Source organism: Zingiber officinale, chromosome 3B (assembly GCF_018446385.1).
Source record: "Zingiber officinale cultivar Zhangliang chromosome 3B, Zo_v1.1, whole genome shotgun sequence".
In the NCBI taxonomy this organism is placed as follows: Eukaryota; Viridiplantae; Streptophyta; class Magnoliopsida; order Zingiberales; family Zingiberaceae; genus Zingiber; species Zingiber officinale.
The window spans coordinates 73,402,079-73,428,089 of record NC_055991.1 but is presented as its reverse complement, the minus strand read 5'-3'; the positions used below and the strand labels follow the sequence as shown (position 1 = coordinate 73,428,089).

The window sequence follows — 26,011 nt, the reverse complement described above, 5'->3', positions numbered from 1 at the left end:
TGTAATTTTTAAGTTGCTAACTTTGTTGGTTAATTCTTTGATAACTTCCTTTGGAAGAGTTGTTGTTAGCTTCTGTGCTTCAAGTTTGGCTATTCTTTCTTCAATATGCAGCAACTTCTCCTGTATTTGTACTAAAAGTTGTATTTGTGTATTACCTTGCTTCAGTAAAGCTCCTGAGCTAGAGGTTGGTTCTTTGTACTCAGTCGGTCTGCAAAAACCAATAGCAGGTGCCTCGATTTCTTCTGTAGCTTGGAGGGCGTCTCTATAACTCTGGCTGGCTTGGGTGTTGATATAGCTCATGTGCCAGTCCAAGATTCTACCTTATGTAGTAAGGTTTCGACTCGCTCCAGCTTTTTCTTTAATTCTGCAGATAATTGTAAAGCCTGTTTTTTTTATCAACTTGGGATGCTCTACTATTTTTAGGATCAACTCTTGAACTTTAGACTCTGTAAGGGGTCTGTTGTCTATTACCTCTTTTGTTAGGTTTACTAGGGCTTTGTTTATCTTTTGGTTTTCCTTTTTCAAAAACTCCAATTCCTCAAGTATGGTTTTAAAGTTTTTAAGGTGGTCTCGACAAGACAAACAAACACGGTCGTATACAACTGATAAGTTGTGAGCTAGTTCTTTTGTTGATGGCTTTGTTTCAACTAGGTCAAGGTCTTCTAAGTTCGAGGTATCAGATTTTCAGTACCACTCTTCTATAGCTTCTTCCCAACGTCTTGACATTTAACCAAGATCACTTACAGCTTAGTGAGTGCTAGTTTGTTTCTTGCTCACCCGACGGACTACTGCTGCCTCCTGTAGTCTTACGCGTACTGTGATCTTTTGCAATCTACTTGTAGCTACTGAGGTCGCCTTATTATGAACTGGGCAAATCTCTTGAAATTTGGCAGCCTTTAAAAGCTATGGTTAAATCATTACCCCAGGGACCTCTCCTTTTGAATACTTGGCTAAGAGGTTTAGTTAGCCATATGAACAACAAGCGCTGATACCAAAAAAAGAAAGCGTGCTTCTAATTGCAAGTAAGAGATAATGAACAAGAACTAGAAAGAATTTTCAGGACTCTTATTCACAAAAAGGAACTGAAACTTACAAGAGATTGAACTGAAACTTACAAGAGATTGATGCCTTGCTGCTAAACTCAAGCAAAACTCCGGATGTTCATTGAATTTGTTCATATCCCTAAATGATTTGTTCATTGAAATTGAAAATGTAAGTTTCTTTTTTGTTTTATTGATGCGAAATGTATTTTCTATATGACTCGTAACTCATTGCATTTGTTTTTTTATTTTCAACACTTTAACACTCTCCTAGATCATTCATTACAAGATATGCTCACTGAAAATATGTTGTCTTGCAAATACTTCTTCTTCGTTAATTAGAATTTATAGCAAATAACAAACATTCTCCAGTTCAAACATACTGCACTTTTAAGTTATTTCATTATGCAGGCACTAACTTTTCTAAATATTTTAAAGCACCATGTTGTTCTTTTACTGTTGGTGCATAAAATTTTATTTCTGTTAGACATGTAAACACATTTAAAGTTAAATTGATTCATGAGGTGAACATATTCTATTCTTACAGATATGCCTTGTGCTTTTTGGCTGTGAAATAGATGTTATCTTTTTGAAATGCATTTTGTGGTGTATTGAAGGTCGGAAAATGATCATTGTGTTTTATAGCCATTGAGTGTTGACATGATCACTTATTTTGTTACTGCCAAGTCATGGAGTTTGTTCATTCTCCATAAGTTAATTGGATTTCTTACTTAAATTTTGCCCTACCTGCTGAGTTGATGGCTGGTGGGCGTGTGTGCATGTAACATTGAACTTGTAAAACTTACAAAAAAAAATGCCTCATTTGGTCAAATAAGTTTACCATGTAGAAGATATTAGAATATTTTGTTATCTTGGCCTATTCTACTTTGTAAGTTCATTTTTCGACTCTTTCTCCCAACTCCATTTTGGTCTAAATATGATCATAGCATAATAAAAGTTTGCAATTGTTTTTTCTTTGTATGCTTTTCTTGATATTGTATACACCAGATGGACAATTATCAACAAGGAGTTTATATTGCTGAGACTAAAATTCTAGGCAACCAAAAGGCTGTTTTAAGGTTCATGGTGATCAAGATGGATTGGTATGCTTACATGGCTTAACCTGTACTTTTCCGGAGTTTAAATTTGTGCAAAATAAATTCCTTCCCTTATCAAAGGGGAATGCATCAACTTACCTTTCAATAATTCAAAGAGAGATAAATAAAAAAAAAATCCATAAACACAATGAAAAAAGACACAAGAAAGGGAAGATGAAGAATGGTAAATCTTATTTTACTTTGCTACTGATGTTAAATACTAACATGTATATTTTTATAGTTCATATGGAGAAGGCAAAGACTGCCCAAGAGGAAGCAAGGGAATTGTTGCTGATGGAGTAAATAACTATCCATCATTGGGTTAAATCTCTCAATTATGCTTAGGACTCTTGATCAGATGACTATTTACTCATAGCCAGGTAAGTCATTGAATATGTCTCTTTTTTTTTGCCTTGGTATTTCAAGATTCTTTATAGGTACTATGGAAGTTTTTGTTTCACATAATCTATTAATTGAATTAATGATCCTTAGTAATTGTGTTTTATAGTTACTAGTTAAATATTTGTTGCAACAGAGATTTGGTTGTCATTTTATTTCTCATCCTCAAACAATTTGCTGCAGATGAAATATGTTGATATTTACTGCACTCATGAAATGTTGGAGATGCAACAATTGAGACTATGCTAAATCTTATTCGTTGATGTACATGCTGAAGGTCAAGTTCCCAAAGGCCCTTCATTGGATATTTTTGAGCAAATAGTTAATAGTCTGTAAGTGTCATGTAAACTTGGACAACTTCTAACAGATTTGTTTACCTTTATATTTCAGTATATTTCTGTCTAAATTTAGTTATCATCTAATTTTACTGGTTGCTTGCTATTCTTTTTATTTGCTTCATTTCTGCTCTGTAATCGAGCATATTTTGTTTTCTCCCAATAAGACTGTATACGTCCGAAACCATTTATTTAATTAAGGATATATATTGGATTAAATTATAATTTAATTAGAATTCGGAATTATTTAAGAATTTATTAATTTAATAGATAGATTTAGTTAGATTTGATTAAGTTAACTTACATTTATGGAATTGAAATGAATCAATTAAGAAAACGGTTGAATATAAATATGTATAAAGTTTATTTTAAAAACCAAAATGTGTGTATAAAAAAAATTAATATAACATATAGATATAAATTTTTTATTTTACATGACTTAGCATTTATGTGTATAAATTATCCATCTAATCATAAATGAGATATAAATAATATATGTACTATAAATTATAGAAATGTAACGTGTATGATAATAAAAAGGAAAAACTATAATATGTGGATAAAACTTAGTATATAAGAATTAAAGGACTTAGCATTTAGGGATAAAACTTAGTATGTATAAATTTGTAGAGATTATTCATCTAATTAATATGGAAATAAAATAATAAATTACGTGATATAACATGTATGAAAATAAAAAGGAAAAATATTATATGTGGATAAAACTTAGTATATGAGAATTAAAGGACTTAACATTTAGGGATAAAACTTAGCATCTATAAATTTGTAGAGATTATTCATCTAACTAATATGGAAATAAAATAATAAATTATGTGATATATATTAGGTATAATTACAAAGAAAAAAGAAAATTAAATAAGGAGAATATAGGATTAATATATATAGAAAGAGAACTTGGTAACCAATTAAGAAATTATAGTATTTTAGATTATATATCATAATAAAATTTATACGACTAAGTAAAATATATATATGGAATTATATAATCATATCTAGACTTGGTATTAAGTTTTATAAAAAATAAAATAAAAGAACTAACAATTATATAAGTCACAAATTTATATGTGGAGCGATGTGGAAATAGAAATTGAGACCAACTCCTAAGTTCTCTCTTTTATTTAAACCCTCAACTCCACCTTGTCTTCTTGTTGCCGCCGGCCTAAGGAGGTTTCCCCCACCCTTTGTTTTCTCCACCAGTGCTAGAGTTTCGAGGAAAGACAAGGAGTAATAGTTAAGTACTTAAGACATGTTTTCAAATATGTTAATACTTTAAATTAGCTTCCATGTCTTGTGAATTTCGGATACCTTAGATTGAGTTGTGGTGTTTTTGTTTAAAGTTCTTTTCTTAAAGTTTTGATTACTTGTATAAATGCATGATTTCGGATTCATGAGGAGTAGTTCCCTCATTAATTGTCAAGGGTTGGTTATTATGTTTCTTTACAAGTTGTTCATGAACTCTACCTGATGTTATGTTTTGCTAGTTCTATGATTTGTTGTAATTCGGATCCTATAACTTGCTGTTCTTGGCTGATAATTGGGGTATGATGCTCTAGATTAGGTTCTTTTCTTATTCTCCCAATTGCTTGTATAGATGTGGAACTTCGGGCATGATAAGAAAGCGGTTTTGGAAACCTTTTTGCTAGGTTCATATATCTTAGTTTAAGTTCAGTTTTTTAGAGTACCATTATCTAAGATTCAGAATTTTATATGCTCAAATTATGTTCTAGAATTTCCACGGTTTATATTTTATTTAGGAGATTTATTCACTGATTTTAGGGGGGGTCATTTACCTTGATGCTACACTACAACTATTTCATGTTCTTCACATATCATGTTTTATTTTAGCCCTCAATTTCATGTATGTTTAGCTACCCTAGTTTAGTTATTTTCCTCTAAATGGTATGTATAGATGAGGTTTTCGGCTTCTTGAGGGGTTAGTTTTCTCACTAAATTCTAAGGGTTGTCCATCATGTTCTTGCTGTACAAGTTTATGTATGTTATCTACTTGTATGCACTTTAGTTAATTCTGTAAATTTGTATAGATTTTGGATTCTAAAGAATTGAGTTTAGTTACTGATTTTAGGGATTATTCATCTTGATGATACCTTCACAATTGTTTCATGTTTACTAAGGTTTTCCCATTATAAATTAGAGGACTTTGCATGCTCAAGTGGGGTTGTAAGGTTCACCATGTTTTGGATTCTATAGGCTCAGTTTTAGTTACTGATTTTAGTGGTTGTTCATCTTGATGATAACTTCGCTCCATGCTTCCTATGTGTTTACCCTTAAAAGTTAGAGTACTTTGCATACTCAAATTATAGAATAGGATTTCCAAGTTTCAATTTTTAAGTGGTGAGTTTTAAATTCCGGTTTAGAGCTTTAGTCCTCATGATCTCGCTTAACAACTTGTTTCATATTTTTACTAATTGTATACCCTTAGGAACTAGGGAACTATGCATGCTCAAAATAAGTTATAGACCTTGCAAGTTTCGGACATGATAAATGTAGGTTTAAATTATGTTTTAAGAGTTATGTATGGGGATGTTGCACTTCATGTTTGGGCCATGCTTTAGTTGCTTTCCATTAGAAGATTGGAAACTTGCCTATGCTCAAATCACCTTACAAAACTAGTAAATTTCAGTTTACTAAGAGTAGTTTTTAAATTCTGTTTTAGAGGTCATATTCATCATGATGCTGCCCTACAATTTCTTCATGTTTCCTCATATCATGTTTATGTTAGTTCCTCGGGTTCATGTATGTTTAGGTACCTTAAATGAGTTCACGATTTTGATTTATGTTCTACTTATCATGATGACTATGTATATATGCTACGTCTGGGCTTCGGATCTCTAGCTTAGGTAAGTTCAAGTTGCTTCTTACTCCACATCATGGTAGTTTAGTAGGCTATATATATGATATGGAATTGCATGCTTGCGTATAAGATCATGTTCATGTTCTTCTTATGAAATATTATGATACCTTAATATGATCTAGGTTTAGGTGGATCTTATGTTTCCTCTTACATCTTATCACGATAATGAAAATTACTTAATGAGAATATCATGAGGGAAAAAGGCCCTAGAGGGAGTCCGTTTACGGGAAAGACCTCAGAGAGAGCTCGTTTATGGGAAAAGATCCCAGAGGGGACCCAATATCGGGGTAAGTCGACTGTGACAAAATGATGAGGATTTGATGAGAATACCGTGAGGGAAAAGGCCCAGAGGGAGTCTGTTTACGGGAAAAGATCCTAGAGGGAGCCCAATATCAGGTGAGTTGACTGTAATAAAGTAATGATAATGATAAAGAATTAATGAGGATACCGTGAGGAAAAAGATCCTAAAGGAGTCTATTTATGGGAAAAGGCCCCAGAGGGAGTTCGTTTATGGTAAAAGGCCCCAGAGAGAGCCCAATATCGGGTAAGTCGACTGTGACAAAATAATGAGAATTTGATGGGAATACTGTGAGGGAAAAGGCCCCAAAGGGATCCCGTTTACGGGACAAGGCTCCAGAGGGAGCCCAATATCAGTTTCCATGTTAGGCTATGAATAAGTTAGGTTCAGGATATGCTAAGTTTAGATTCATGTTATGCTATGAATATGTTAAGCCCATGATATGCTATGAATATGTTAGGTTCATGATATGCTATAAATATGTTAAGTTCATGATATGTTATGTTTATGTTCATGTATGCTCATGTATATGCTCATGATAAAAGCTATTCTTAGGTGTATGTTTATACCATGCAAGTATGCTTATGTTATGCTTATATGCATGCTCATGATTAAGTTTGTTCATATGCTTATATTTATGCTTATGTACATGCTCATGATTATGTTTGTTCGTATGCTTATATTTATATTTATATACATGCTCATGATTATGTTTATTCATATGCATGGTTATGTTTATTCTCTCTTGGTTATGTCGATGTCAATGTTTACATTCATGGTATGTTAGTAGGAAGGTTCTAAGTTACCTAGCATGTGTTTCTCTTAGTACACTAGATTATATAGACGCTAACTATTGCATAACACAATTTTGAGCATGCTGACTCTCTCGACTCACAGACGTTTTTTTCAGATAATGAGACAGATTAGACAGAAGGTGTTGATCAGTGAGTCAACTCGCGACAATAGCAGTACAACCCGAAGACCTTCTAGTTTAAATTCTGCATTTGGCTATGTTTTTTTTTCGAACCGTCTGTGTAATTTTATTTGAACTAAGGAACCGCTATGAAAGTATGAGTAAGTGATGTCTCATATTTATATATTGTAAAAAAAAATTAGGACATTACAGACTGCATGCACTTTATGATGGCAATACTTCCTACTTCTGAGCCTCCACGGCTACTACACCTGGGAACTTCTGATATGATACTTATTACCTATTTTCTAGTATTATTTTGTTGTTACCATATTTTCTCCCAACATATTTTTCTTTACAATGTATTCACCAATTTTTCATTTTCATTATAATTATCACTTGCAGTTTTTCTTTAATTTCATATTATTTTCAATACTTTTAATTTTTTTATTATGCAATCGATCATTTGTTACATATCGATCAATTAATAAACTTTGTCATCTTGTAAATATTTGCTAAGATTGATAATAATGACAACATGCCCTTTCATTCTATATGTGGATGATTGGCAAATGTTCTTCTCTTTTTCTTGAAATTTGATAAGAAATTCATTATCTAGTCTCATTCTTTCTTTTCGTCAGTCTAGTTTTCACTTTGAATGACATAAGAATGTTCTCTTTTCTTTGAAATCTAAAGGGTAGGATGTCGGTATCTAATGTTTTGATCTTTTATATTTTTCTTGTTTCCTTACACTACAACAAAAACCTTCATAGACATCGGTTTTCCACCGGTGTCTATTTCATTTTCGACCGATGTCTATGAAGCCGATGTTAAAAGTCTGTCATTTTAGACATCGGGTTAAAACCGGTGTAGTATCACTTAACGACACTGGTCTTCGAATCGGTTATTAACCGGTGTAGTATCACTTAACGACACCGTTTCATCAACGGTGTAAAATCGATGTAATATTGTATGTTAATAACACCAGTTTTGGCAGCGGTAAATGACCGATGTAATATTAGTTAATAACACCGGTTTTGCAGCGGTGGAAAATCGATGTAATATGTATATTTTTTAACAGCACAAATTTGATTTCCGAAACAATGAAAAACCGACAATAATATAAAAATACACAAATATTCACAAATTATACAAATATTCTTCATTCAACAATATCCATAAAATACACAAATATTCACAAATTATATAAATAATCTTCTTACAATAATATCCATAAAATATTCAAACATTCTTTTTACATCAAAAGCTAGCTAATAGATATCAAAATCAAGGTAGAACATTCTTTTAATAACACATCAAGATAGAACCGTACTTCAAATGTAATCTAGCATGCATTCAGCCCACTCGAACCGCACTTCATCAATTTCAACTCTGGAGTACTTGAGATTTGTAAACTGTAAAAACACATAAATAATATATTAGTAAACCAAGACTAAAAATCATAGTTGAAAAAGTAGTAAGAGCATCAGGTAACAAGATGACTAATTGGAATGCTTAAAAAGAAAAACATTCATCATTTATCTCAACCACATCATATAGTGATAGATCTATCATTCCTGGGAACTTAATATAATCCAAACCAAAAATTTTAATCTAACTACATAAACAGCAATTTAATCTTTCAAATTCAATTCATTAGTAGTCGCCCCAAATGGCATAACTGTTTACCACTAAGAGTACATGAAAAGTAAATAAATTCACTTTTAGTTTGCAAATAATAAATTCACTTTTATCACTAAGAGTACATGGAAAGTAAATAAATTCCTCAGCAGCAATAAAGATGAGTAACATCAATTCATTTATATGATTTCCAATGAGATATATATATATGCACCTTAGATGATAATTTATGTTTCAGAAGTGAAGCAACAGAGCATAAAGCAATAATAGTCAATAACCACATCGCATCGCCAATGTCATTCATGTAAAGATTCAGCCGTAGCAAGGACTTAGTTTTCTTAACAAACTCAGCGATGCTAAAGGCGCCTTTGGGACCAATCTCATTGTTGCAAATATCTAGAAGTGTTATTTTTCCTAAACAAGAAGAAATATAGTTTTACATAATTGCTGAGAAGTAATACAATCAATAAATACTGGAAAGCCAACAGATCTGATGGAGAAATTAAATCTGCAAGAACGAACTGCATGGATAGAAAATCTAAGTGTGTGTAAGTCTTATTAGCTTGAGATGTATAGATCGAATTACCTTATTCTCAACTAGTGCTCCAGCAAGACTTGCAAAACCCTATAAAATTTCACATGGAAATAAGGTGTAAGGAGTAAGGACACCAGAAACAAAGTGTAAAAGATCTAGGAATTTCATAAAAAAACATGAAAGATTGCCCAAGAATAAGGTCATACAGAATATTCAATCATATTATTGTTAAGTTCCAGTACACGTAAAGTTTGATTTTCTTTCAGCATATCTGCAATAACCCTTGCACCCTACATAACACATTTAGCATTCAGACTTTACCAGAATCAAGAATCATTTTCTTCCTCAAGAAACAAACAACCGGAACTTGCAACAAGTAAAATTAAACAACCTCATCTCCAATACCTGAACTGTTTAGTTGGAGTTCCTGAATACATCCATTTACCTTCAAAATATCTGAAAGAAAGTGACATTATAGACAATGATTTCAAAGTAATGCAAAAGAGGAAGTTACCTATTGAATTTCAAAAGCAATACAAACTATAGAAGACATCAAGAATCGACATAGTTTGACAAATAGAAAGCACGAGATTATGAACCTCATCAATCCGAATATTATAGATCAAAATACTAGAATCTTCCGTTCCAGCAGCAATCATGTTATTATCTTCAGGATGAAATGCTAAAGACGTGGCTGCCGGTGGGGTTGGCATAAAAGTGGTTATAACCTGAAAGATATGTTTCGATTTAGTCGGTTTAGTCGGTTTGGTTTCTCCATTTTTGGTAGCAAGAGTAAAATCAATTCATGGCTACGCACCTTAAAAGTCCTCATATTTAACAGAGAAACTTTTCCACCTGATGCAGACGTTGCATAAGAGTCATTCTTAGATAAAGCAATACAAGCAGTTGCTTCTTCTGGATTGTTATCACTCCTTTCATTGGTCATAAGAATACCATTTGGTGGCTGACAGAGCTGAGGAGCAACAGATGCAGTTGACTGAACAAGCAAAGCAAACAATCAGCACTAGGCTTATAGCAAATAGATAATTTCTTACAACTGTTTCTTTCTGACCTTGCCCGATGGATTTCGTTCATCGCACGGCCACTGCTAGAGTTTATGCACTGCATTGGAACCAAGTGCTAGTAAACTGCATCCAGAAGAAAAACTGCATTGGAACCAAGTGCTTTGATTTTACCATCAGTTGAAGTTGAGAAGAAAAACTTCACAGATAGAAATAATGAAACACTAGAAATATATAATTCTGTTTCTGTCCAGTATACTGTTTCTGTCCAGTTGAAGCATCCCACACCAATTCATCATGCAACGGAACCTGTTAAGAACATATAATTCTTCTTGTACAATCTTCTGGCTGATCAACCACATGGTTTTACTCACTTTAATTGCCTTGTCATCGCCGCAAGTGATGATCGAGAGAGTCTTCTTGGGATATGAAAAGGCAATGTCATTAACACTGCCTATATGAGCATCAATCTGCAGAACAAGATGCTATCATCATCATCATAAATATGGTTGCCAAACACCATAACTATTAACTGACCTCCAAATGTTGTCATAATTCTTCATTTAGATTAAAAGCATAGAATTGAGATGTAAATAACTTAGACATCAATTTTGACGAGCTGGTCTCAACATGCCATTGGCGATAAAATACTTACCAGATCCTTAACAAGTCAATGGAGAGCCTTTTAAATAATGGATTTGAACCATGCCATTTGACATCACGTTGCTTCCATGATTTGTGAGAAGGGTAAGGGTGCGCTTGTTTTCTGGAAAGGAATATGAATGGTAATGAAAATGATTATGGTAAAAGATGAATGTGTTCATTCTCAGCGTCCCTGTTAATCCGTCCTAAGAATATGAATGGTAATAAAAATAAGAATAATAGAAGTGTGAAATGAGAATAGAAAGATTTTTATACCCCATTTTGCTAAGTAATCCCATATTTGGAAGATTGATTCTGTTGGATCCATCACTACTTACTCAAATCAAGCACCGTTATTCCATTTTTTTTCCTATTGCTCTTTTCATACCATGCAACCAAGTACCTCTAAGTAAACACTATAAATGGGAGACTTTCCTTGTCCAATCAAAGTACATAATAGGAAGCAATTATGTAACAGTGACGAAGACATGCTATTGTATTTTTTTACGACAAATTAAAATTTAGTTCAATTTAATTTATTATTATTATTATTTATTTTAATTATAATTTTAAAAACTATTTAAATGTTTTAGCTAATTATCAATGGAAATCAACTTTTATACAAATAATTTAAATGCAACTCAGTTGGGATATACTAAATATAATAAAACTAACCAAACTCAATTAGAAACCAAATGCTAGTTATGAAAGAAGTATCCTTTTAAATACATCATGCAGCACATCCTGTCCGATCCTGATTAAGAATTGAGACTTGTCTACAAAGTAGCAAACAGGAACTAGGCAAACAAATACAACGCACAATGAAAAATAATCAGAAATGAATTGTAAAAGTTAAATAGGAACAAGAAATATATAGTAATTTCCATGAAAGGGGCAAATATAATCAGGATACATGTATATTAGTATTTCTCCTATTCACTCAGCACCAAAACCATTTTCTTGTTTCAAACAGGAGCTGAAATTAACCACAGCCAAACAACTTAATAGACCAAACAAAACATTCATGATGCCATGAAGCAGTAACAATCAAAGGATAACCTAAAGAATGGGAAACAAGGAAACTATTTTACAATTTATTAGTTAAAAAAAGATGCACTGAGTCCATAAATATTTTTTACTAAATTTTTTTAGCATGAATTTTTTGATATAACAATCCTATACTTATATTATAGAACAATTAATTTGCTTTCATCATCAGTCATATGAATGCCTGAAGCTGCTAAGCATTAATGCAGAATAAACTGGAATTGTGCAAGTATGTCATGACTAGAATTGCCACTCCAGGAAGATAAACCCACCCAGGACGCCTTCCTCCACAACATGTAAGACAAATCGATAGAGTGAGAGATCGAAGGGGCTGCTTCCTTCGGATCCTTATCCTGGCAAAGCCTGACCTCTATTCTCTTCGATTCTCCATCGTAATCAATCCAAGAATGCAATTTTTCTCCTCTGCTGAGGATGAGAAGCAAACCATCGTCGGAAAGAATCCACAACTAGAAAAAATCTACACTTAACAATCGACAAGAAGAAGTCACAAATCAGAATTACATGGAGGAAACTAGAAAAAACTAGTTTTACATAAGTTTGGTGTCACGTGTACCTACAAATTATGAAGTTCAATTTCTCCATTGGATGGCCAACTTGAGTATAGTTTATTTGATTCTATTGACAAAGGTAGTTCACTGTCAATGGTCGTGTACTGCAGTATTCGCTCAACAGATATCATTAGATTTTCAAGTTGACAGAGATTCCTTATGACCCAAGTTAGTACCTTATTAAGATTAAGTCCATATGTGACAGCAAGGCCAGATATACCTGAGAGGAAGAGGATGCCAACCCAAAATGGTAGAAATTAATATCACATGTACTTAAATAACATAGAATTGAACTATCTGCTAGGAAATTACCAGGGTCAATCACCCCTCTTGGCATGGAGATTAGGAAAAGTAAAGAAAAAGCAAACACAACTGACGACAACATATCCAAACGAAGGCAAAGCCATTGCATTGCAGCGGTTGTGTGAAACTTTAGTCTAGAAAACTGATCTGATAGGTTGAAATTAGTGTTTATAAATCTTTGATGCTGATCAAAGCTTCTAATAGTAGTTGATCTAGACAGGGATTCCGAGAAATGTTGTATGATTGGAGCTTTGCAAACACCATTCAACCTAGACAGTTCTCGAGTTGTACCTATGTAATAGTTCTTTGACAATAGAAGGGCAAATACATGATCAGCAAGCGAACATTAATGAGAGGAAATAACAGCATATCAGAGTTATTGAAATTGTCATCGTTGTGATTAACCTAAATCTGATGGAAAGAACCCGGGCTTGGTGCCGAAGAATCTGACTGGTTTCCAGTAAATCATAAGCCCGGAGCTCTCGTTCGCCGCACGCGTCACCCTCACATCCGAGCTATTCATCTCAGCATCGCCATAGAGGGCAAACTCCGTGGCGAAGCTCCGATTTTTCCCCGACCCATCGAAAGAGAAGAAGAGAGCGTTACCTTCTCCAGTCGATGCGCAGTTCCCAGGTGACAAGGGGGCGACAAGCAGAAGGATGATGGCGAGAATGAGAGCGGAAGCGGTCGAGGACATCGTCATTGGAAAGATCCCTAGGCGAGGTGCAAAATGTGCAGACGACGAAAGAGCAGAAACCCTAAGCACCAGGAAGCATGAGGAAAAGACGGAGAAACCAGAAACCAAAAAGCATGAGGAGAAGAAACCCTAAGAGATGGAGCAACCCGCGAGAGGGCAAAGACGGAAGGGAGAGGAGAAGAGAAGGGGAAAGAGGATATGGATGTGGTCGTTTTCCACAGACCTCACAAGGGAGTCGTGTGTTGATCTTGATCGGAGAGGAAGGGGGCGTCGATCTAGCAAGGGGAAGGACGGCGCGATATAGGTTTAGGTTTGGAGGGAAGTGTTGTAAATTTTGGCTAAGTATGGGAGGAAAAATTAAATTATTTTATTTATCATAGACACAGGGTTTTAAAAACCGCTGTTAAAGTCGGTGTCTATTAATGGAAAAAAAAGGCGTTCATAGACATCGGCTAAAAAATCGATGTCTATGAGCGAAATTCAGCGCTCATAGACATCGGTTTTTGAAAAAATTGGTGTAAAATACTCAAAGACATCGGTTTTTGCTTAAAACTGTTGTTGTTCCACTGATGTCTATGAGGGATTTTGTTGTAGTGTTATCTATTTGCCCTGGACTCTTATTTCTTTTTGTCATTTTATTTATTTTCATGGTCAAGTTTTCTTAATTAGTTTAAATATCACACGAATCCACTTTTTCTCTTCATGCAATTTATCTTCTCAACTACTATTGATGGAAAAAATAAAAGCTTGGTAGTATAATTGTTTGGTATTCAAAGTTGACTATAATGCTCTTAGTCCTCCAGACTGAAGGATCAAAGTCCTCCCTCGATCGGAATTGATAGGACTTCTGGCACTTCTCGTATTCATTGTATTCTAGGGGTATTCTTGGTCTTTTCCTTATTACCCAATCGACTGAAGGATCAAGTTTCTGTGCTTGATCGGGATGGATATTATTTTCCAAACTGAAGGATCGAGTTCCTCTCTTTAACATGAAGGGATTTCGGATAATCATGGCATTCTTGTGATATCCTAGATATTCTAATTATTATTATCCTCTCGACTGTAAGATTGAACTCCTCTCCTTGGTTGGAATATGATGGGACTTCTAGAACTTCTAGTATTCATGGTATTCTCAGGGTATTCTTGGTCTTTTCATTATTACCCTCCAATTTCCTCTCCTCGGTAGGACATCCAGGTTGTCACTTATGCACCCGCGGTTTGATCCTCAGCTAGATGTATTTGTAGGAATTTTTTTCTCCAAACAAGGTGCGCAACCAATGGATACTGGGCTTCTGGGCTGCCCGTCGTGCGCGTTTTTCGATTTATCCTGGTGGTTGGTGGAAAAATTTTGTGGAGTCGGGTCGATCACCTCAGGGATAGTCAATGAGGCTAATTGAGATTATCAATTTTTTTCATTTTTTTAAAATTAAAGCATTAATCAAAGTAGAGAATATGCCTTCCAAATCGTTGCTACCAATCTCCTTCCTCTCCTCCGCCCTTTAGAGCTTAGGACCCATGACCTTTAGGTGAGGATGGGAGGTTTTAGGACCCCTGGGATTTTGAAGAAGGTGGAGGCTAGGGGTTTGGGAGAGGTGGGTTAACATACCAAATAGGAGCAATGTTTTTTTTTCTTTATAAGGTATATATGTTGTTTGTGTCAAATCCCTCTCATCCTTTGAATGATTTCATAAAAATTTTTATATACCTTGCTCTTTCCAAACTTTGAATTCTATCCCCTAACAATAAATTTTTGACAAAGTTTCCCTTTTTTTATGCTACATAAAAATTTATATCCCTTTGGTATATAAATTTTATATATATGAATTTTTATACCTATACCGATGAAATAAATCTTATACCTATTTAAGTCGTATAAATTTTATACATATTTAAGTCATGAAATTTTATATAAATTCTGATGTTATATAACTAAATTAATTACACCTGATTAAAGTTATTCATTTAAATTAAATCAATTCGAATTAAATCTGAATTAATTAAATAAAAATTTTCTTAATTAAAACAATTGGTTCTGGACACTACAGGGTATTCTAGGCATTCTTATATTTACCATCTTCATGACCTTTATATTCAGGTATTTCTCAAGCATTCTAATTTTTACCTGATCATATTTTCTGATGTTCTAGGACTAGAATCTACTTCAATTGTTGTTGAATTCTTGCAAAAAACTTGATAAGCGGTTGAAATTATGAACCCACATTGACTTCTGTTTGGGCATCAATATGATTTTTTCTTCATGGGAGTTATCAAATAGAGATACATGCATTCTTATTTCTATACTTTCTCCTTTTTTATTTCTATAAAGAACTATATTCGTAAAATGTTTTTATTTGTAGATATGGTGTAAGATATCTTATACATACCTTTTTGATTGGTATCCATCATAGGGTTAAGTTTATTCAGAAAAATCTCTCAGTTATGCTTAGGAGTCTTGATCAGATGGTTATTGCTCATATAATATTTACTTATGGCTAGCTGCCTACATTGGTTAGTCATCGAATATGTCTTTTTTCTTTTACCTTCGTATTTCAAGATTCTTTATAGATACTGTAGAAGTTTTTGTTTATCATAATCTATTAATTGAATTAATGATCCTTAGTGATTGTGTTTTATTGTTACTAGCTAAACATTTGTTGCAACATAGATTTGGTTGGGTCATTTTATTTCTCATCCACAAACAATCTACTGCAGATGAAATACAACATACATGTTGAAGGTCAAGTTTCCAAAGGCCTTTCATTGGGTATTTTTTAGCAAATAGTTAATGGTCTGTAAGTGTCATGTAAAATTGGACAACTTCCAACATGTGCAGGTCTTTGTTCATGAATTGGTTGTGATGGATTAGGAATAGATTGTAATGTTGATGCTGGGGGGTACCCTGGGGGACCCGTAGTGGCTTCTTGTGGTGGATTATAAAGAGATATTACAGTATTGGAAGAATATATTTGCTCTTGAGGGGTCTCTATTAGACGCTGCAGACTTGGGTAGCCCATTTCATAACCAGTTGCAATTGATTCATTCCCACCACCTTCTGATGCAAAAGGATTAATTAAATCTTCTTCAAGCATCATACGTTGAGTAAGGGAGGCCATATACTATATTTGGTGAAGGAAATCATAGTCAGAGTCATCTTGAATAGTGTCCATGGATCGGAGTACAGTGGCCCCTGAGCTTGTAGCTCCTGCATGGTCTTCCTCAGGACTTCTTTGAAAATGTTCACCTTTATGAGTGAAAGTTAAAATAGTATGACGCTCCTTAGATAATAAAATGTCCATCACTAGTGGGGTAATTTGTTGTGGGATTTGTGGTTCATCATCCCATGAGGGTGTAGGAAGTTCCAGATCTGGAAGTGGGTCAGGAATTGCATAATTAACATAATAATCATACTTACCGCTTGGTTCACCTAAAGTATCCCATCGTGCTTCCTTTTTCTTGTGTGATTTATTTTGAGGAATAGGAGTTGTAGATCCAAATCCTTCTGTACCATGTTTGGTAGGTGTAAGATTCTTGACTTCATATACTTCAGGTATAGCAATGTATTCAAGGATGAGTTGAGCGACACAATCTCCTCTATAAATATGAATAAATTGATCAGAATGATTGAAGGCGAGTATTTTGATTTCGCCCCTATAATCACAGTCAATCACACTTGCTCCAATGTCAAGACCAAGTTTAAATGCTGCACTTGATCTGGTTGCTATTCCACTATAAGTTCCCCATGGTATTTTCATACTAATTCCTGTAGATATAATTCCTCGACCTCGAGGCTAGATAATACAGTCTTCGCTTGCAGCTAAGTCCAATCCTGCAACACCAGTAGTTTTTCTAGCAGGAATAATTGCAAATGGAGATAGTTTGTGTACCAGTAATTATGGGTGGTTTGTTTCTTCAATTTCTGGATTTGCTGGGATGCCAACTTCTTCAAGGACATTGTTATCCCTTTCAATTAATACAGCCAGTGTTTGAACAATATCTTCATCACTCTGGATTTCCTCATCTTTATCATTATACTTTAATGGCTTTGATGAAGAAGCAGCTTTATAGTTGCTGAAGCTTACAGATATTCGTCCATTAATTAGATTTCTGCTGTTAACTTCAACTAGTTGCATAGGTATAAGAAGCTGTGAAGGTTTGATAATCCAGTCTAGTCCTTGTAGACTGGAGGTAGAATATCTTCTTTTTGGAAGGGCTCGAACCCCATGGCTTGTTAAATAATCAATAACATCTTGTACTTCACAAGCAAATCCAATATTAGGGGTGTTAGAAAGACGACCAACTAATCCCCTAGTAGTTAGGATATTTGCCTCGCCGTTCTGCCATCGTTCAAATCCTCTTGTGAGGATAGAGATTTGGATATTTCTATAGAAATCTCCAATGGTTAACATAATATCAGGAATAACATAAACAAGTTGACTTCCTTACGTATGATCAACTTCCATTGTAGCAAGGATAGCTTGATCACCAAGCCATCGGTTATCCCTAAAGATAACTAGAGTATGTTGGTGCGGGAAGCATCCGACGGTCAAATATGAATTTTGATTATGTTAAAAGGTCCAAGGTTAAGTTATCTAGTTATCTAACAAGGGTGAATGAGTTTGCAGGAAAGTCCTAAGTGTACTTAGGCAAAAGTCCTAGCTGCGGTTAGGCAGGTGGAAAACCCTAGGGGATGGTAACCCTAGGTCCTAAGGGGTGGGAACCCTAGGCAGAAAATCTTGGTGGGTCAAGAGCTTCGGGCAAAATCCTAGGGGGTGGTAACCCTAGGTTGAAATCCTAGTGTCGCGAACCAGGTGGAAAACTAGGTGGGTCATGGAGCGGGTGTCCAGCATGAAGACCGGAAGTCTCGAGCACTGAGCAAAAGTCCAGTTGGTCTGGAGGATCAACTGGCAACAGGTATACTCTCCTGAGTGGAGTAGGTGAGGATGTGTTCCCCAGTGAGGGAACATTAAACGTCGGTTCGACCTAGAGTTTTGACGAAACTTAAAGTCAGAACCGGGCAGTCGGAGGCTGTCGCATTTCTTATATTAATTATTGTTTTATGCCTAAGACTAACTTTATTTTGTGAAAAATAAAGTTGCTGGAGAAAGTAGGTCCGGGCGCCCGGAAGGGATCCGGGTGCCCGGGGTCTGGGCGCCCCGAGCTGGTTCGGGCGCCCGGAGTTGGTCCGAGTGCCCGGAACCCAAAAGCTATCGGGAAGCTGATGTGGCGCGCGGAGTGGCTGAGCCACGTGGTCTAGGCGCCCGGAGGGGTTCCGAGCACCCGGAACAACCTATATAAGGAGCCTCGGCCAGAAGCGTCAGTACACAACGACGAACGAGTTTCGCTTCTTCGAGCTGCTCAGAAATCGCCTACTCGACGCCCAAAAGATGCTCCGACAACCATCGCGCTCAAGATCCATATTTCCGAGTTGTTGGTATTCGTTTTAAATTACTTGTAATCTCTTTGTACTTGTACTTATTCTGGATTGACTAGTGATTGTCTATCAAAAGTACTCTCATGTGCGGGCCTTGGAGTAGGAGTTGTCATAGGCTCCGAATCAAGTAAAAGAAATTGTGTTAGCGATTGCTTTTTGGTTCTTACCTTATTTCCGTTGCGTATTGACTTTGGGTTTTCCAAAAACGACGAAATAGCCACGAGCACTATTCACCCCTTTTAGCGCTTTCGATCCAACAATTGGTATCAGAGCGGGGTCGCTTTGAATTGGTGCAACCACTATTCAAGCAATATTTTCGTGGTAGTTTTTAATTTTTTGGAGTCAATCGGAGTCGGTATAATTGCCGCCTTCCGATCTAGTTTTTTTTCATAATCGAATTTTTTTCTCGAAGTTGGTGCAACACCACTCGAGTTCGCGTGTTTATTTTTCGTTATCCCGCACTACTAATCCAAGACCAAGTCTTGGAACTAGTTTTTTGTTGTTCCTTGTGTACGAGATTTTCTTTGTTATAATGACCCATCAAGAAGGCTACAACACAGCCCACCCTCCGCTCTTCTCTGGCGAAGACTTCAGTTACTAGAAGGGGCGAATGGAGTCCTACATCCAAACTCAGTTCGAGATGTGGATGATTATCAAGACTGGGATCACACTTCCACTCGACGGCTCGGGAAAATCGATACCATGCGAGAACTGGGACGCAAGCATAATCAAGAAGGTCGAGGCCAACGCTAAAGCAACCTGCACCTTTCAATGCGGCCTTACCAAAAAAGAGCTTAATCGAGTCGGGTCATTCTCAAGCGCAAAAGAGCTATAGGAAAAACTGATCGAGCTGCACGAGGGCACTTCCGACACGAAGGTAAGTAAGCGTGATTTATTGTTTAATAAATTGTATAACATAAGAATGCAAGAAGAAGAGACGGCTAGCCAACTTCACACGTGGATCTAAGACCTCCTCAACGGCCTCCACGCGATCGGGCAAAAAGTGGAGAATCGAGATGTAATAAGGTACGCACTCAACGCTTTTCCAAGAAATACATTGTGGGCATCAATGGTAGATGCCTACAAAGTTTCTAAGGATTTGTCTTTACTTAAACTAGATGTGTAAAATACCGAAAATAGGCGAATATTAATAAGGAAATTTTTTGGAATTTATGGGAATTTTTCGGGAATTTTTCGGAGCTCGTATGGACGAGTTAACGGGGATAAAAATGGGGCCCGAGAAAAGCCTGTTTAGGCTACTCGTTTAAGTGAGGAAAAGTTGTTTTTTCCTTTTCTTTTTATAATTTGTTTTCTTTTTCTTTTCTCGCCGAACCCCGCTCGCCCTTTCTTCCCTGTCGCAATCCCGTGCCCTAACCACCGGCCCCGGCGGTTTCTTCCTCGCCGAAACCTGAAATCCCTCAACCACTTCTCCTCTCCTCTGCCTCCCGAATCTTTTCTCCCTCTCCACAGCCGAGTGACGTTGTGCCCTAGCCGACGCCTTCTCCCCTTCACCGACGCGGATCCAGTCGTGCCCTAGTGCCGGCTGCCACCACTGTGCCTTGCCAACACCGCCATCCTTGTGCTCTAACGCCGGCGACGCTTGGGCGAGCGCCGGTCACCGCGACTCCTCCTCTTGCGGGCTCGCGACACAGCCGATACCTTCCCTCTGCCCTCGCCTCCAGCCGCGTGCCACTGCCGATCCATCACCGGTGTTTCTGACCCTAGCGCCGACGGCCGAGTGTCAATTGTGCCTTAGATATCTCTCCGGGTTGTGGACAAAAGCAGAGCAGTCCAAGACCAGCATCTCTGTGACCACGACCTGTCGCCTGACGCCACTGCCTCCCCCTCTTCATTCTTCCGGCAGCCGGATTCACTACCACCATCAGTAGATTCATCACCGAAGAAGAGGAAGAGGAAGTTAGGTAAGGATTTTTGTTAACATCAGCAGTGATGTAGATTGTGTAATGATACTGTAAGGATTTCTAATTTGTTAGATCTGGAATTTGTTGTCCAATTGGCAGTGGACAGTGGTGTGGAGTTGTTGGATTCCGACCACCACAGCACGGAACGCCTAGTTGTTTCCTTGATATCCATCTTTGATCCGATCAGTGTAAGTGTTTCAACAGGTGAGATTTTGTTTTGTAGATCTGGTATAGATATTGAATTTGGTATGAGTTGGACTGTGGTTTAGGTTTATGTTATTGTGTTAATTACGATTTTTGTCCTAATTTAGGGTTAGAGGTTTTATTTAGCTATTTATAAGAATTGTAGCTAAATAAAATATATCTATATGTTCGATACAGGACTTTAACGCGAGACGAGCATCTCGACGTCGTATTTGGACCATATTTGGACTTTTCTATTGGAGGGCGGGTACTTTTGACTTTATGTCTTTGATATGCATAGTAGTGAATTTAACAAGTAGCAATAATTATGTTCTCTTATTTGTTTCGGTTAATCACTACCCGATACCTGCTACATGATTGGTTGATTTCTTGTTTTGCATCTCATGTATTCCTTACCTGTTGATACATGTTTATAGGGGTAGTGACATACCATGCTTCACCATGTTCAGGACCTAGGTTTTATACCTTCAGTGTACCTTTGATTTGATTCGTTGACCTATGGTGCACTTTTATATATATATGGATTAGCTCAGGATATTTTGTGGTTAGTGTCATGCACCATTTGCATGATTGCATGCTGTGCGATAGTCCGCTCCATTATTATTGAGCACATCGCCAGTTACATGGATCTGCACACACCACCACTCATGGGTTAGTGGTCGATTCAGGTAGAGTGTGTTGCAGCAGGGACTTTGTTTGGCTCCGTTGGTTCGCTCATGGGTAGTGTGACACAACGTAGTAGTCGGCAGGGATTCCTCTCCGTCATCGTGTACCGGGAGTTGAGAGCATTGCGCTCCTCCATTTATGATTTGGGGTAGGAGGATAGGTGTACTCCGACAGCATCCCGTCCACTCGGTCACTCATCAGGAGCAGTGACGACAGAGTGCACGGTTGTCACAGCCCTACCCACTCGGCCTCACTATTGTGTGAGATGATCGACTGGCGTTAGGGGTGACCAGGACGCATCATTGGCATCATATGCATGATGCATTTATTGATTGTGTTTGTGCTTGCTGTATTTATATGTTGTATATTGTTTGGACGCCTATGTTTGACATGCATACAGGATTTCTATGCCACTCAGACTGTTTGTACTTATACCCAGGTCCTGGTTAGTACAGTTTTTCTCCTGTTTACTTCAGTTGCATTTCATCATTTTATATCAGGAGACTGTACGCATGATTAGTGCTAGATGTTATTTCTCTACTTTGCATATCAGTTGTACCTGCTGAGTGTTTGACTCACCCCGCCTCCATTGTTGTTATTTTTCAGGTTGATGCTGTCAGGAGAGAGTTCCAGTTGCTCGTCCCTGCAGACCTCGAGGATATTATTGGTCTTTTGGTTTTCTTACATAGACTATGCTAAATTTGTTTTGTTTGATGGTATGGATATGGTATGGATTTTGTGATGTCGATGGATTTAGTTTGGTTTTGCTTTTACTACATGCCTGCCTAGACGGCAGAAGAGGTAAATTGATCTTATCGTCGGATTTGTGTTTTATAAGTGTAGTGGAGTAGGGTTGTTTTCGAGTCATGATATTACTGATTTGTTTATTTCTTATTAAACTGCGTTGAATGCCTGTGTGTTGTATTTTATTATCGTTGTTATTCCAGCCGCATGTGGCTGAGGTATATGGATATGTATAAAGTTTCAGATTGTCCGCCGTACAAAGGAGATGTTGCCGAAATTTCTTCGGACAGGGACTCCTCCGGGGCGTGACAATTTATTTGGTATCAGAGCTTAAGTTTTACGATCTTTATTTTCGTATTTTGGATTTTTGGGATAACCTGATACCAATTTAGTGGTATCAGAGCGCCAAGTTTGGCGATACTTGTTTGATTTCCGTGTGTTGGATTTTTGAGATTTATCTTATACCAATTTATTGGTATCAGAGCAGGGTGTGATACCTGCTTTTGGTATTCTAGATATTTTGTGCTAGCCAAGTTTGCGAGTCAAACTGGGTAGTTATTTTGGTTGCACGGATTTTCCATTACGTATATGTTGGACTTCCGTTTCGGATTTATATGGATTTTCGGTGATTTTCTCGTATGGAATTCCGAGGTCAAATTGGGGACTGGACAACGATGGAACATCTCCAAATGACATATAGGTATGATGTTTAATTTTATAGTTTGTGACATGTATTAGCATTCTTTATTTAGTACCTGTCTAGTTGTTGTAACACATATTACATGTGATGGGTTAGCCATTGAGCATGGTTGACCTTAATAAAGATCAAGGATTATAGTCTCTGGTGATTTTTCATATCATACCATCAGTAGTTTTAGCTTCTGTTACTACTAGTAGGAGATGGAGGCACATACCAGCCTCTGTTATGTTAGCTGGGTAATGGATGATACCTACATATTCCTGTTGACTTAGCCAGTAGAGTTTTTATACTCATATCTTTTGGATATTAGGGTACCCGATATGATGAAAATTGGTCATTTGGGAGTTATCATGTTTGATCATTGTTGAGAATGGTTTGAAGTTGAGGGATATTGTGAGATCAGATATTGTGATATGTTGATTTCTAATGATTATGAGAGTAAATGTTATGTGGTTGTCTGATGATCTATTACTAGATATTTGTTTTGATGATCTATTAGTGGATAACTATTTTGATGATCTATTATTTGGGTTGTCGTTGATGGTGACATAGTGAGTGTCATGTATGATATTCACGGGTTTGATGATTATAGTTGATGATCAGATTATTAATCGGGTGCTAGAGAGTTTACGGTTGAGCGTGCCTATGAGATTTTAATATATCTGGTTAGTTGTGGTTAGTTAATAAGATGATAAAATTAATATTTGCTTCCTCTGATATTGGACTATGTGGATAAATAATGATTTGATGTTTGAATGCTAACTTGCTCTCATGGGGAGTAGAGACTTATTCATCTGATATTATGTGGGCTGATATTTTTGAGGATAAAAATGAGAGTGTCTTGATGTTCTTGAATTCCGACTTTTTCTTTTGGGTCGTACACATTTATACATATGATTATTGTGAGTTTTTAGTAGATTATACCCGAGTGGTTAGGCATACATGTCTGATTGTTTATTGGAGGTATTTGTCAATTAAAAACTATGTTGTGGAATGTGCACATATATTTGAGTGTTTTATTGGATGTATCTTATCGATTTAATCTGAGTTGTGATATGTGCAGATGTGTTCGGTGTAATATTTGAGGTATCTTATTTATTATATGATTGTTCTGAGAGTATACTCGTGTCGATTATGATTTGTTGGAAGTATTACGTTGATTATACTCTTGGCATAGGTGTATATATGTCATGTGAGTGTTGTTGAGGTGTATTGTTGATTATACCTATGTTGATATATGCACACGGGTTCGGTATGCATTATTGGAGGTATCACGATGAATTATACCTATGTTGTGAGTATGTGTGGTGTGTACAAATTGGAGGATTATGTCGATCATACATATGTTGTGTGAGCAAGTGTGCCAGGTGCATTGTTGGTAGCAGCATGATGATTCTACTTATGTTGAATGCAGGATGTAGAGTGTCTGCATTATGTCATTTGTTGGATTACCCTGTCAACCCATATTCTTATCAGTGAGTGACTCACTACGATGTTGATAGATTTGACGATGAGTTTGATTTGATTGCTGGATTGTTATACCTTTGGCTGCCACAGTGAAATGTGGTTGAGTGATCTCGTGCAACCTCTAGTTGGATAGTCAGGTGTCTTGGTCACTTGTGAGATGTTTGTGGTGGAGCATTGCTCCCACCTATTGTGGATTGCTTGTAGCGGAGTATTGCCCTATGTATATATTGTAGATACATATTACGGATTGGTTATGGTGGAGCGTTGCTCCCACATATTGAGGATTTCTTGTGGTAGAGCGTTGCTCCCACATATGTGGTATTTTCTGTGATGGAGCGTTGCTCTCACATTAGTGGATTTATTCTTTGGGGATTTATATTATTGGTGATTGGATTTCAGATTTATTGTCGGAGATCTTATGGTTAGGAATGTCTGTGATACGGACATTATGTGTCTTGGTTTTACCATTAGGGCTTGCGGAGCCTTAGATGTTTTCATGGACTCGATGATTGGGTATCCATAGGATATTGGATCAGAATTCGTTATCGTTATTGACGACGTGGTGTTTTATTCCTGATATGAGGTGTATCACGTACACTATCTTCACATAGTTCTAGAGATGTTTCGACTGAAACGCCTATATGTGAAGATCAGTAGTGCGTATTTTGGTTGTCTTTTGTGAGATGTTTGAGACACACGGTCACCAGTAGGAGTATACCGTGGTTCCATAGGAGATAGAGGTTGTTACCGTTGGGAGTAGACGGAGTCTATAGAGAAGGCTCGCAACTTCCTTGGTTTGGCTCGATATTTCCGGAGATACGTTGAGGGTTTCTCTCGGTTTGCTATGCCACTTACACGCTTGACCAGGAAAGGCGTGAAGTTCACTTGGACTGAGGATTATGAGATCAGCTTCCAGGAGCTGAAGCGGAGACTAGTGTCAGCTCCGATTTTGGTTTTGACCTTCTGAAGAGGACTAATTTGTGCTCTATACCGACGCATCTCTACAGGGTTTGTGCGCTGTTTTGATGCAGCACGGCAGGGTAGTCTCCTACTTCTCGGCAGTTGAAGGAGCATGAGGAGAACTACCCAATACATGACTTGTGGCTGGTTGTCATTATTTTGCCTTGAAGATTTGGCAGCAGCATCTGTTCGGTATTACATTTGAGATTCTCACTGATCATAAGAGTCTCAAATATATATTTTTACCCAGAAGGAATTTAATATCTGACAGAGGAGATGAATGGAGTTTCTGAAGGATTATGACTGTACGATTGACTATCACCCGGGGAAAACTAATATGGTTGCCGACGCACTCCGCTAGAAGTCTAGAGAGACTTTAGCTTGCCACCGAGTTGTGATCACAGATTTGATTCAGGGTTTCTCTGGGTTAGGCCTTGCGAAGCAGAGACAGACAGAGCAGGGTATTCTGGTTACCATGGTTGCTCA

The 26,011-nt window shown here is 36.8% G+C and overlaps 3 long non-coding RNA genes across 32 annotated transcripts in view; 1 reads left to right on the top strand and 2 right to left on the bottom strand.

The window, feature by feature from the left end:
- LOC122056552 overlaps positions 1-7,151 on the top strand; it is a 54,035-nt gene extending 46,884 nt beyond the window's left edge. For 22 of the 30 annotated variants that reach the window (XR_006133249.1, XR_006133243.1, XR_006133232.1 and 19 more), the window contains 3 exons: positions 166-2,517; positions 2,720-2,868; positions 6,973-7,151. This is a non-coding gene — a long non-coding RNA (uncharacterized LOC122056552). Of the gene's footprint in view, positions 1-165; positions 2,518-2,719; positions 2,869-5,656; positions 5,751-6,972 lie in introns of all 30 variants that reach the window. The other 8 variants (XR_006133256.1, XR_006133254.1, XR_006133258.1 and 5 more) reach the window with 8 other exon arrangements.
- Positions 7,152-9,201: 2,050 nt separating this feature from the next.
- LOC122056555 lies at positions 9,202-9,557 on the bottom strand. The gene is made up of 3 exons (XR_006133262.1): positions 9,543-9,557; positions 9,358-9,441; positions 9,202-9,241 (listed from the first exon to the last, which is right to left on the bottom strand). It is a non-coding gene; the product is annotated as an uncharacterized LOC122056555 (long non-coding RNA).
- A 465-nt stretch (positions 9,558-10,022) lies between these two features.
- On the bottom strand, positions 10,023-10,372 carry LOC122056556. Its single transcript, XR_006133263.1, has 2 exons — positions 10,224-10,372; positions 10,023-10,148 (listed from the first exon to the last, which is right to left on the bottom strand). It is a non-coding gene; the product is annotated as an uncharacterized LOC122056556 (long non-coding RNA).
- Positions 10,373-26,011: the final 15,639 nt, after the last annotated feature.